This window comes from Trachinotus anak, unplaced genomic scaffold, assembly GCF_046630095.1.
Source record: "Trachinotus anak isolate AG129_WGS33_773 ecotype Australia unplaced genomic scaffold, CSIRO_AGI_Tana_v1 ptg000008l, whole genome shotgun sequence".
Lineage (NCBI taxonomy): Eukaryota > Metazoa > Chordata > Actinopteri > Carangiformes > Carangidae > Trachinotus > Trachinotus anak.
In genome coordinates this window covers 9,087,964-9,102,152 of record NW_027273859.1, presented here as the reverse complement: position 1 = coordinate 9,102,152, position 14,189 = coordinate 9,087,964, and the positions used below count along the sequence as shown (strand labels likewise).

The 14,189-nt window shown below is 41.4% G+C and overlaps 1 protein-coding gene across 9 annotated transcripts in view; it reads left to right on the top strand.

Annotated features, from left to right (window-relative positions):
- The window catches only part of pbx3b (pre-B-cell leukemia homeobox 3b), a 58,255-nt gene that overhangs the window by 7,499 nt on the left and 36,567 nt on the right, over positions 1-14,189 (top strand). The window lies entirely within an intron of this gene.

Below are 14,189 nucleotides of genomic sequence, written 5' to 3'. Positions count from 1 at the left end.
TGTGTGGAGGTGTTACTCCTACAGGTAACACACAAGTTAGTAAATGTACACATTTTAAATCTCACTTGTAATATTTTGACACTTCAGCTTGTTGCTTGACAAGAACAGAATGATACACTGTTGTCACCTTTCTTTTCTTTACACACGATTGTTTTCCAAAAAGAGGGGGAAAAAAAAGAAGTCAGAGCTCTTTTCCTCATTTGCGAGCTTGAAAATGAAGCCCCCTCTTGCCATTGTTCCATCTGCCATTGTTCCACATGTTTCATACATTAGAATGATATATTGAAGGCAGAAATGGGAAAAAGACTGCAATGCAATGAAATTTTAATCAGCGTCTTCTGCTGCTTTAATAAGGCAAATAATTCTTATTGGCTGCTGTGTTAAGATTTCTGATATTTAATTCATAACAAACCTTGCATTATTCTGCTTTAGCCCTGAGACAAGCTCCACTCTGCTGCCTGCCAAGAGGCAAATATGGGGGGGGGGAGAAGTAAAAGGAAGTGCAGACTGAGCATTTTTCTTATCAGTTGTGGCATAATACTATCACATTGTTGTGATACTGCCTGTGAATTTAAATATATATTTTAAATATTTTGGAACAAGTGTGTTACTAGAGTTAACGACAGAGAAACTACTCACCTGAAACTGAACCTGATATTTTTTTCCTTTTTTTTGTAATAATGAGTCAGTCTGACCGTTCACCAAGCATACTATCTCTTTATTTTCTTAAGTCCTTGAAGTTCATTTTTGTGTCTGAAGTAATGGAAAGATGGCGAGGGGCCAGCAGCTAGGTGCTGGCTCATGTTACAGCGAAACGGCGGGCCCTGTTTTCGTCTCTCAGTGAAATGGCTTAATTGGTGTCAGAGCCCCAGGGATAAAGGCCTCTTGCTCTGAAACACAGCCACACAGGCCCTGTCTTCCCTCAAACCAGGAGGAACGGCCGGCGTCTGCTGGTGAATGAGGACTAAGCCGTGGCATAACAATACCAAATGATGTTTGGGATGACAGAAATTAATATGCGCTTGCTCCCAGAAAGCTATGATTAATGACGGCGAGCAGGGGAATGCTGTCCCTCCTTTTGCTCCTCTTTGATGGGGATTGAAAAGCAAAAAAAAAAAAAAAAAAGCTGGTTTCTCCTCTCTTTAGAAAGTGGAGGTCATCCAGAGTACATTACTGCTATTCTTCTCTTGCTTTTTCCTCAAGCAGGAGGCAGGAAAGGACCAAGTGCTTGTAATGAATTTTGGAATGATTCACTAACGCTGTGAGCCAGTGTATTGTCCCGTGGCTCAAAGAGACACATACCTGTGCACCTTTAGATATTCACCCACTGCTCGTAATTTTACCTCTAATAATTAATAGTCTGAATATCACTCTGATAATTACAGATATATTTTTAATAACCTGTGCGGGATCATTTGTGATCAAGTGATAATTTGTAGTAAAAAGCAAGCACTTCTAATTTTAATAATGGAGCTAATAACTGATGTTCTTGCAGTGTCTTTTTTTTTTTTTTTTTTTCATATGGACTTTTATACACACCCATTGATTCAGAGGCAAACGTGTGAACAAAATGGTGGTGTGCTGTTGCCATGATAATGATCTGTATCTGTTGTGTCCTAGGAGGAGACGCATGAATATTTAATTGTGTCTGCTGGAGAGATCCCCAGACCCTTCTGTTCATATCTTACTTTCTCTAATGTGTTTCCACCCTCCCAGGTACTTCCTCTCTAAGTAATGGAGAATTAAAGTGCACATTAAAATGATATAAATTGCAATGTAAGGGATTTCGAAGGACATTTGTCTCCGCACAACGCGGTTGAAAATTCAAATGGCAAGTTTTGACAACGCACATTCTGCTGACACGGTGTATTTGCCTCACGTTGGCTCCTCAAATAAGCATTTCCTCTGTCAAGAGTGATTGATATGTATTAAGCATGCGCTTTTTACATCGCAGTGCTCTGGAAGATGATGTGGGTGCAAGGATATGAGTTTTAAACAGTGAATGAGTTCCCCTCATATTGATCTATTTGTGTTGCCGGAGTGGCAGGTGCTATACGAAGACTGTGTCAGCTTTGATTGTTTGTGTCAGTGATCCGAGCCGACACTGAGCTCTCGTACTGTTCGTCACTGCACTTGCCTCCTCTTGATGAATGGCAGCACACTGCACAGATCCTCAGAAAACATTCGTGTCTATACGCTGTCTCACAGAGCCTGTGAATCAGCATTGGTCTTCACACATTATTTATCACTCACGTGCGCGAGACTGTGGGACATCCCTGAAGTGTCCCCAGGGTTCGTTTTTGGTCCTTTTAATAAAATTATGTAAAAGCTTTCCACATCAATGTGAACATCAGTTGTTGAGGGACAGGAGGTGTGGTTCATCTCCTTCTCTAAATATTCAAGATCAGTTCTTAACCTGTGTGTGTGTGTGTGTGTGTGTGTGTGCGCGCGCGTGTGTGTGTTGGCAGGCCTGCTAGGTTGCGGTGTGAAGGTGAGGTGTGTGATGCTCTGTAAGTATGCAGAGCACGGTGGGCCTCTCGCGGGTGCTGAAGGAGAGCATGGAGTGGCAGAGTTAATTTATTTAATGACTGAGCGTCTTATATCTCCCCAGCCCTGATTAGAATCCATGCTTGATGAGGGAAGCGATAGAGGGGTGTGCACTGCCCCTAGGCCCTCACACGTACATTCATGGTTTTCTTTCACCAGTGCCTATTTTCCCTACCCCCAGTCCACTGGGTTTTGTAAAGAAAGAAAGAAAGAAAGAAAGAAAGAAAGAAAAAGAAAGAAAGGGGATAATTTTCATTTTTGTCTGTAGCGATATTTTGTGATTTTGTGTCTGTGTGTGATCATTCTGTTGCACATTAACGGGAAATTCAGCTCTGAGCCTGATTAGATATGTGTGTCTGCATGTGTGTGTCTGCATGTGTGTGTGTGTGTGCGTGCGTGTGTGCGTGCTCCGTGATAAAGACGAAGTGCTGTGGAGCTCTATGAACGTGGGAAAGCCAAACAGAGTGTGTCACTTTGGCAGCACGGGCTGTCAGCATTGGGGAGCTGCAGTTGTAAAAACCATGACCTTCCTCTTTGCCAGCATGTCTCTTGCAGAGCCAAAGCGCTGCCCTGTAGATCTGGGCTGGCTGTGGGAGGGAATACAAACACAGAGAAAGGACAGACAGTGGAAAAAAATGGTAAGAGCCATAATTGTGAAGAAGGAGGGGTGGTGGTGGTGGTGGTGGGGGGGAGGGGGGGGGGGGGGGGTTGAAGTAATGAAATACTTCTTGGAGCTATCATGACTGAGAAAGTGAGGGAGGGAAAGCAGGAGGACTAGCGAAGAGGGAAAAAATACTCCTAGGCTTCTAACATTTCCATGAGCCATCATCAGTAATGCCGCAGCAGCCTCACAAACCAGAAATTATTTCTTCAGGCGTCGCTGTCAAGTGTTATTCAAATAACACCAGTCTCACATTTGAATAACAGCCGACATTTTGAATTAATTAATCAGACAAGATAGTCTGGGCCTTTTCTCATTAGTCTACAGGTCAGGCTGGGGAAGATATATGCGCTGGTGATGATATACTTGTCTTTAATAGTGATTTATGGAGATTTTGGATTGTACTCGATTCGTCAAAGGGGCCGAGAAGCAGAAAAATAGGACAGTACATATTTCATTACCTAATCTTTGATACGTTGCATGATGCTAAAAGATACAGTCCTGTTGTTTAGATGCACAGGAAGCTCGTTTATATTCACTCTTCTCGAGCGAAGAGGTGCATACACACACACACACACACACACACACACACACACACGGACTCGCATGCACGTACACACACACACACACACACATTTAATCTCCTCTCATAGACCTCTCCCATTTTACTTTTCCTATGCAATTAAGCGAGGGCTGTAAATTATAACTGTGTCGTACTTTAATTATCATGGTGTAAAAATAGAGTTCCTGTCTTTGAGAGGATTTCATTAACTTACTCAATATTCCATGTCAGTTCAGAGAATCACAAGATTGCAGTGAGGTTTAACATGCACTGGATCAAGTGTGTTATTTACTACTACTTATTTACATTGTTGAAAAGTTGAAAAGTAAAAAAAAAAAAAAAAAAAAAAACAACAGAAAAAAACAACCAGAAAACCGTAGGTTTACATATAAACATAGCTTATAATTTTTCAGAGATGCATTTGTGGATTCACCTTAGCGTAGCCTGTTTGCTGTTTGCTGGTGTGACATTTTATTTTGGTCCCATATGAAGTGGTGTGTGTGGTCATGGAGGTGTAAATGAAAATATATATTTTTAAAAGAATAGCTAGTGCTAACAAGGTAGTGTCACCTGCTTTATTGGGTGTGAAATATTAATGAACACATTCTGTTTAGCAACACGCTACCTACATTTTATTTATTTATTTTTAACATACATTGGTTTTAATTATCCAAAGTAGACATGCAGCACGTGCAGTATGCATCTGTGATTTTGTGCTAGACTGTGAGTGTGTGTGTGTGTGTGTGTGTGTGTGTGTGTGTGTTAGACACTGTATACACGTATGCGTGTGTGTGTCTGTGTGTGCAGGGTCTGGAAGCTACGAGCTGTTGCCATTCCGGTGAGCAGCCCACACAAAATGCACCAACACCAGTGTGACAAAACATTCAAATAAATTGCTGTCAGGCTGCTGAAACACCAAGTGCAGCGATTTTTATCTGACATGTGGAAGACCCAGACATGCAGTCCTGACAAGTAACGCCGAAGCACCTGTGAGAGACGGGCGATAAAAATCAGGATATGCCTGATCCTCGGCATAACAATACCTATCATTACGTGATATTATTACTCTTCTTTAAGAGAGAGGTCGAGATGGGAAGATAGTACGCATGTTGGCTTTTTTAAAGTCTGGATAGTAAATGATCTCAGGCCATTGTTTGTGCAGATGAATTTTAAATTCACAGTGAAATTGAATTATGCAGTCAGATGGCATATCAACAAGTACTAAACTGGCTTTCATATTCATGCAGAATTGTTTATTATTTAGAGATTAGTGCCATGTTTTTTTTTTCTGCAGGCTCATTGTAAACAAAGTCCAAGGTTAGGACATTTATTTATTCCAGTCCAGCTTCATTATTCACAGATGTGCTGTTTAGAGAACACAGTCAAAATTACGCATTACTGAATCATTCCATTTAGGATTTATATTTTTTCTTTAATTTTATATTTTACATTGCACTGTTAGAAAAGCTAAACATCTTTTTTTTTTTTTTAGTTCTTTGTGGTTTAAATTGAATTTAGTGCAAAAATCAAGCTGCCTGACGACACTGATTGACTTTGCTTTACTGTTCCAAGTAGCATGGAAGCACAAATAAATACTGAGAGAGCCTGTGTTGCTTCACTTATTTTCATTGAGTCTACAAAATTGACTCAGTAATTCTTAAATCCAATTGAGCAGCGTTTAAAAAAAATGCTTTTTAGAAACTCTGAGACAAAGGACTCACTGTGCAACGTGCCATCCATTCTCTACTGTATTGTTATTTTCTCCCTTATAGGTTACTAATGAGGAATCGGCCCTCATTATGATTTTAAGGATGAGAGAGGAAAGCTTTTAATTAATGATATGTAAATGGTTCTGAATTGATTATGTTAGAATATCAAGAGAGATGGGTAGAAGCTGTGGTGTAATATATTTTAATTAAGAATTAATTAAAAATGATGGCAATTTTATAGAGGCTCACAGAAAATAGAAGAATTTATTCTCTGTCACAAGTAAATCAGCCCTTGATTAAATAAACAGACACATGCTGTATTCATTGAAGAGTTATATTTATACTTTGCCAGGAAGAATTATCCTGATTATTATTAAAAAAAAAAAAAAAAAAAAAAAAAAAAGATCTGTGTGGTATGTCAGTGGTCGACCACAAGCTGGGTTCTCCGGGGTTAATGGTGATTTATCTCATTCCTAATTCATGAGATCCTCCTGGTCTGTGTTAGGTGGATCAATAAAGCTGTGTTTCCTTTTTGAATTCAGTGTCCACTATTAGATTTGCAGCGTGCAACACAATTATAAGTAAGACATGAATGCATGTTTTTATCACTTGTGGCAAGTGAATGTGTGCCCTCACCACAAAAAGATATCAATCTGTTTATGAGGTAAAAAGATTTGTGTGAAAAAGATGAGTTGTGACTAGATGTGGACCCTAGTTAACCTTTTTAATTGCGATCTGCTTTCTTTCATTCATTCTTCAGGGCAGGGGGAAACAGAAGACGTTAGCTGCATTAACGGCGTGCGCCACTATTAAAGGGAGAGAGGTCTTTGTTTTCTGCTAACGGTGGCATGCATGCTCTGTGCTAAACTCCGCGATCAATGGCAGAGAGGCTGCTATCACAGCGCTCAGAGCAGGCGTAGCTCAGGGGGGAGGGAAGGGAAGGGGAGGGGGGATGGGGGGTGGGGGGTGGGGGGTGGGGGGGTCCCTGGTGGTTCATTTTGATTGGAGCGCAGAGTTTTGTGTTGAAAGGCGAGGGAGAGACAGGCTGTTGGAAGCAAATCCCCCTGGATCAGTTAGAGCTTTGCAACAAAAACACCTTGATATTCCTGGGAACATTTGCTTAGGAAAAAGAATGAATTTGAATAAACGGGCAACGAGAGAACGAAATGATCTAAAGCGTTTCTGAAGGTTTGTGTGTTCAGAGAAAGCTCGTGTATCTCCGGCTTAGAATTAATTTAGGAACTGGTGTAAAAATCGGAAATCAGTGTAACAGTATTTTGTCTCCAAAAGAGCTTTTTTTTTTCTTCTAAATGAATAAGAATAGATGTCGGGAGATGGTGTGAATCTGATGACACTATAGGCTGACCAGCAGACAGTGGCAGTGTGTGAGTCTGTGGGTATATATGAGCAAACCAATCTGTTATGGGAGGACAGGGAGGATGTGCTGCTTGAGATGGAGGGAGTGTTGAATGGATTATTAGTCTGATTCCCCCCAACACCACCTCCCATACCAGGTCGCATATACAGGCTTAGAGGCATCATGCACATTCCCACATCAAACGTCTGCGAGCGCACACACAAACATACGCGTACATGATGTGCAGTGGGACGCACGTTCAGAAAATCACGCAGGGGCACCGACGCGTGCATGCATGCATATATACAGTGCATGCACACCAATGGCTGGTGGAGCATCTTCTTTTTGACACCTGCAACTAGTTGCAATACATCACTGTCAGGATCGCTTTCTCCACCTATCCACATTTGCACGTTAGTTATCCGCGGAGGCCTTCGTCAAAAAGTTGAGCAGTCTTGACGTGAGCTCCCTCGTGGGAACAGAAAAGGTGAAGTTGTGCTGGGAGGTGCTATGGCGGGTGTCACCGCCATGTGCTCTCTGCACCCAACAGCATCCTAATGACAACTGAAGAGAGAAATGATGGTTTAACATACAAATGTTCTGCCACAATTAATTTTGTAATTGACACGCAAAGTGAAATTCTGAGTGGCAAAAGCAAACATCTTGTTTTGTTGCTGCTCTTTATCTTGAGTTACTCAGAGCGCTGCACTGTACACATGCTTTATTTATGAAATGACTACCAGGGAATGACATAATAAAAAGCCGGGCTGAGGTTTATTTTGTTTAGGGCCTCTTGTAGTGAATGTATGTGCTTGTGTAATTGACAGCGAGTGTGGCTGTTGAGGAGGAAGTGAGGGCACGGCGCCTCCTGTGTGAGCTCACTGTGGAAATGAGGAGAGTCTGCCAGTGGCACTGCTAGTGGTGAGCACCAACAGCTCTGGCCATGACAGAGAGGAGGTGGGGAGTAGTTGGAGGGTTGGGTGGTGGGGTGGTAGTGGTTCGGGGAGGGGGGGGGGGTCAGCGTCTGAACTGGCTGATGGGAGCCAGAACATGAAACAATGCCGGGGGAACGTCTGGTGGGTTCGCTGCACAGAATTACAAGCGAGGGAGCAGGCCTGCTGAGGCAATTACAGCTTAATGGGGTCATTTGGAAGGCAATTGCCAGGGGTTAATGTAGTATGGAGAGATGAGGTGAGATTGAAGTGAAATTTTTGGCTAGAAAATGTGTTCAAATGAAAAGGGAGCAGGCAGACAAGTCGGGCGCTGATGGGGTGGGAGGTTGATTGGGGGAACTGGAATGCAGGCTTTCACTGCCACACAGATCGACGCGAGGCCTGGTCGCTCGCTTGTATGTGCACCAGTGCAGGCTAATGCACATGTCCATACAGGTGCTTCTGCGCTCTTTCCCCTCTCCACGTCTTCCACCGAGCCTGTGCACACTCCTCGGGCCTCTGCTTACCGCCTAAACCATGAACAGGAGCTCCGCTGTTCCACTTTGGTGCTGAAAACTGTCTGCTTTGCTCACAGACGTGTGTAGCAGTAGCCTTGGTTTTCCTTTTGTCTCGGATTACCTGTGATATCATTTCCTTTATTAGAGAATACCAACCACCAGGACACAAAACAAAGTGTCACAAGTTGTTTTTAAGTGATACAGAGAAAGATGTGACAGAGAAACTACAACAGACCGACACCCTAGAGAACGAGGATAAAAAGGATCATTATGCGCTGTTACGTTAGCCAGTTCATTACCTTAATTGCCCAACATAATCCGGTGTTGGAAGGGTGCACTGGAGCTTTGGGAAGGAGTCTTTGCCAGGACCTCCGAGCCCAGGTCTCATCTCCCTGATCCCCTGATCTGTAGCAAGCAGACCAGTCGTGCTAACGTTAAACTTTGATCAAAGCCAAACTTATTTAAGGTCAGCCATGTGAAATCCCCTGGGAGCCGCCATGTGCGCTGAAGCAGACTGCGATATAGGAAGTAGTACAGCACTGTGCCTTGCTGCTGCTGCCTGTGACCGTGCTGGATCACTGGACAGCAATAGCATTATCATCAGCCCTTTCAAGTCTTCAGCATTTTTACGCGATTATGCTCAACAGTGGAACTCAACATCATCCATGGGTGGAGATTCCTTGAGAGTGCTCTCTCTCTCTCTCTCTCTTCCTCGCTCTCTCCTACCCCTCTCTCTCTCCCTTTCTGTCATCTCTGTGAAGTCTATGCCTCCCCTCTCCTCCCCTTCCCCTCCACCCAGGGTTTTGGCCAAGAGCCGGCCACTTCACTGAGGCAGATTTTCCCAGGCTCCCCAAAGGCTATTTTACCAGGATTCCCATTAGGTCTTTACCCATTACCAATGTTCCAAATCATTTACAGAAGAATCTATTTACTTTATGTGGTAACGGATTCATTGTACATGGCTTGCACTAAAGAAACTCAACATTTAACATGCACTTTCCGCCAGTTGAGTCTTTTACTGTATTTTCTACCTTTTTAAAAATTTTTATCTGTTATCTGTCTCGCCTTCTAATCATCCTCACACTGTGCTTTCCATTACAGTACAATATTGTACAATGTAGAGGTGGTGGAGCATTGTGTCAGTGCTGCGGGAAAAACAAGCATGATGCAACTCTGTTGTCATTTTAGAGTGACAAATAGACAGTGGCAGACAATCAGAAAGGGGGGAGAGAGTGCAGTGGTGTCGCTGACAAACTGCTATGACCTTTGGGTCCTTTGGCCTCCAGAGTGGCACATACAGTGTTTACCTCAGGTCAGCAGCAGCGTGAACATGCTGGTTCCACCCCCCACCCCCCCTCCCGAGGAGAGTCCAGGCTATTGCACTCATCACATTTGAATCATCAAAATCAATAATCAGTCCGATAACCTTTGGTCAGGTGGGATGCGTGTGTCTGGTATAAGGTGTAGAAAGGGGGGATGCAGAGCCTGTGTGTCAGTTTGCATGTTAAAATACTGTTAGTTAGCCATGCTAAATCATACTGAGTGCAGAAATGGTCCATAAAGCAAAACCTTTACAACAGCAAAAGAGAAGCATGGCTTCTGAAGCTACCGAGCACTTCTCCTTCCCCTATTCCATGTCACCAAAGCATCCCATCAAAGCCTGCCTCCTTCCTGTTGTAAGGTAGAAAAAAAAAATCAATGCTGCAATCTTTTCTTTTTGCCTCCTCCAATCCGTAATTGAAATGGAAAATCAAATGAACGGCAAGCAGATAATTGTTTTATCAATATTCCCTGCCTGCCCTACAAGGGTCAGTGCAGAATGATCATGAGTCGGGGATATGACGAGGACAAAATGTGAAATTGAACAGCTAGGAGGCAATAAATCAGCCTTGACAACTAAGAGTGACCAGCATGTAGCTGCAGCAGGCAGCTCTCCCTTCAGAATTTGTCCTAAAGCTGTCTACACTAAATGGGGAATATTCATCTCATTATTGTTGCACTTAATATTGCTATCAAATATTATTCTTAGAGTCCAGACGGGAAGTCAAGGTCACTCGTTCTATTATTGTTGTCATTGTTAGTGTGTGATATTGAGAGTATAATAGAGGGCAAAGCCATATGGTGGGCCAGGTTTATGAAGAGGCAAAGAATAAATTTAGTCATTTGTTAGAGTTGAGGAAAGAAGTGGTTTCCTTTTGTCATGTTCATTACTATTACTACTGCTTATAAATTGCTATTTAAGGTTGAAAACCAACAAATGCACAAAAACACAAACAGCAACGCTGCCATCATCATCATCAATAAAACCATTTTCTGACAGATAACAGATCGTTTAGGTAGTTGTCAGGTTACACTGTCAAAATGTTGATGTCTGAGGTGTTGTGTGTTTTGTCAGAAAATACAAATGAATGGATTCACATACAGTAAATAAATTGATAATTGATAGTATGCATTTAACTGTTTCAGCTTTGATGACTGTAGACTTAAAGTCTATGGATATTTGTTTGGATGTAGATACTGTTGCCGTGCTACAACAAATGTTTTTTCCCATTGTCCATTATTGTCAATTAGTTTCATGAATAACTCTAAAGTATCAACAATTATTTTGTTCAACCACCAAATGGTCCAAATGGTAACACTTTTTGTCCCTGTTGGGCACCCATAATTGGAGACTGGTATATAAACAGATAATGACAATACAGTAAAAGATAGTTGCAGTAATATGAAAAATGTCTTCATAGGAGGCAGTTGTTGACAAATAATACACATTAATAAGTAGTTATAATGGCCTTATGCTTACAACCAGATTGTAGTATGTTATAAATCATTTACTCAAAAATATTTGATTTACTAAACCATAAGAGAAGCAAATGTTATAAATCTTAACAAGCTGGAGTGAGGTATTTGATATTTATGCTTAAAAAAACTGAAATGATTAATCAACTAATAAAAAAAATGCCATTTAATTTTCTGTCAACTTATCAATTAATAATTAATAGTTTCAGCTCTACCATAATTCATGCTTATTTTTTACTTCTGCCCCATTACATGTCTTTAAATAAACTTATTGTGTCAGATTTCTAAGTCTTGTAAAAACTGCAGATAAAACAGTTGCCAGAAAATCGACATCCTAAATCATGTGACGTCCCTTCCCATCTGGCTCATCCAGTTGCAAGGCATTGACAAAAATATGAAATTGATTTGGTTGAAGGGTGTTAAAGAGCCGACAGGAGAATGTCACAAACAATGAATGGTCACAGCTTGGAGGAAAATCAATGACAGAGGTTGAAGCCAGTCTAGAGTGCTACTTGGCAGTGTTACACTGTTCCTGGAAAAGAGCTGTCTTGTGGCCTTGGTTGTCTGATCAAAAGGAAAACTTGATAGGTTTAATGAAGGAGGATGCAATAAAACTGACAAGGGAAATATAGACACTGTTTTACTTGAATGTAGGTGGCAGTGATATGTTGCGCTGTTTGAAAGTCATTTGTAATTTGCTGCTGTGGGATGACTTTCTGTATCCATACCTCATATGTATATATGCAGGATTGTAATGTAAATCAGTGACTCCCTGGTAGCTTGTAGGGCAATTGTTGTCACCTTGTAAAGCTCATGTGAACTCTAATGTGTACATATGATCATAGCGTTTGCGGTACAATTTTACATTTTGTAGATATGTGACAACATTGCTCCATAAATCAGACAGGAGTCAACAGACGGGAAAAATGTCTGTATTTTAAACGTTATGTGAATTGTATTGTATACAGTAGATTATGATCCTTGGGAAGAGAAAAAAAAATGAATTGGCAGAGTGTCTTTCAAGTGGACAAAGTGATGAAAATCCCCCCTACTTTGTTGGGATTGCAGTTGTAAGCTTTGCACCATATGCTACTTTCCTCTTTAGCTGGGATTATGCCATCATTATTGCTGATAAAAGCTGTTTACTGCCTTGGCTCCAAATCGATGCTCGGGGCGCTCTGAAACTGGCATTCCCTCTCCAGAAGAATTCATTCCATGCCAGCTGCTCAGGATTCAGCCCCCTTTGTTTAAGATTTCACAGTTTTTGTGATGTTTATTTTCTATTTAGTTTTTGCCCCCACCCCACCACGCCTCCCACCCCCCCCATCCTCACACATGAGGTTTTTCCTGCATTAGCATATGTTTGCAACAATTTGACATTTACATTTGATTTACTTACAGCAGATTGAAGGTGTCTCAGACATGCTTATACAATACTCTTGGTGCTACAGTGCTAGTTAACACAGCAGACTGTGAAAAACAAATAATAAGGCCCATTTTGAGGTGATGTTTTCTGTACCGAAAGGCAATCATTCTGCTGAAAAGGCTCTGAATCTGGAGCGATATCCTAAAGGCTGCCTTCTCGCAGTGTTACCAATCAATGGCATAATCAGTCAATGCAGATTCAGCCCGACAGCTGTGTTAAGATAACAACTGGTTCTCATGACTATAGCGGCCTCAATGACCTTGTGTGCCTCAAATTAATAATGTAAAATCAACACAAGACAACCACCCTCCCGGTTCCCATGCAGACAATGATGAACTACCTTTTCGCCTTACCATCAAAGGCCACTCAGACTAAGTCATGTTTCAAGGCACAGAGCATAACGTCACTTTTTTTTTTTTTTCAACTTAGGCCCCATGTCCCTTAAATAATGTCTCTCACTCTTCCTCTACGGCTCCCTAGTACCCAGGGAAATCATACTGATCAATATTTCCCATTTTAGAGGAACTGCAGCAAACATTCACACAGGATTTACTGTAGCCCCCTGTTAGACTTTAATCAAGCTATAATTTAGATCCAACAAACAAAAGGTTCTGTTGAAATAAATGGAAAGTCTATTAGCTGATCTATCTATCTATCTATCTATCTATCTATCTATCTATCTATCTATCTATCTATCTATCTATCTATCTATCTATCTATCTTTTCCATTTTCTTATTTTTCAGTAACCATGTGTGTAGGTGTTCATGCATGTGCTTGCATGCATTCATAATGTCTTCACAGGGCATAAATCAGAACATGCTATCTCAGTACTTCTTTATATTGGTCAAGGGCCATTGAGTAAAACAGCTTAATGCGCCCTTAACCGTCTCAGTCATAGCAGGAAGTGGAAAGACTGCTGACTGGCTGACACTGGGGTCGACACCCTCTGCAGTCTGTTTATTGTTTAATCATATTGTGCCTGAAAAGCACACCAGAATAACAGTAGTTGAAGACTTAACAGAGTGGATTAAAATGAGATTTTCTAATTTTAGTCAGTTTAGTTTTATTAAGATAGCTATTGAAGCGAGCTAACAGACATTGTTGTAAGCACAGAATTAGGGTACATTACAGGTTTAATGCAACTAGCTAACCTGATAGAAAGGTTTATGTTTTCTTACAGCATCTGACAGGAAAAATTTTAACTTCTTACCTTTTATCATATCATAGGCTACAGCTAACATCAAAACAGCGCAATGCTAGTAAGCATAGAGTTTTGGTCTATTTTTCTAATTTCAGGATTAATACACCTAGCTAACTTTATGGTTAAAATTTCACTTGTACCCTTTCGTATCAAGGGCCACAGCTAACCTAGTAAAAGGTTAGTCCTTTACTCTCTGACCATCTGTTTTTAAATCACAGTGTAAAATGTCAACACATCATGTCTTGACCTGCAAAAAATAGAAGCGGCCTAAAAAGGAGATAACACAATGAGGGATTAAGTGTTGATCTGGTTTTTAATGCCGGTGTTTTGGCAGTTGATATTCCTTTCATACCTCCTGGGTATTGTGTAGCAGCTCCACATTCACACATGACTGTCGGCGCACAAACTCAAGCTTAACCCAATCGAAGGGGCGCTCCCAGAGCTCCCAATGGTTTGGCAAGCTCAGGCAGGATGTGGAT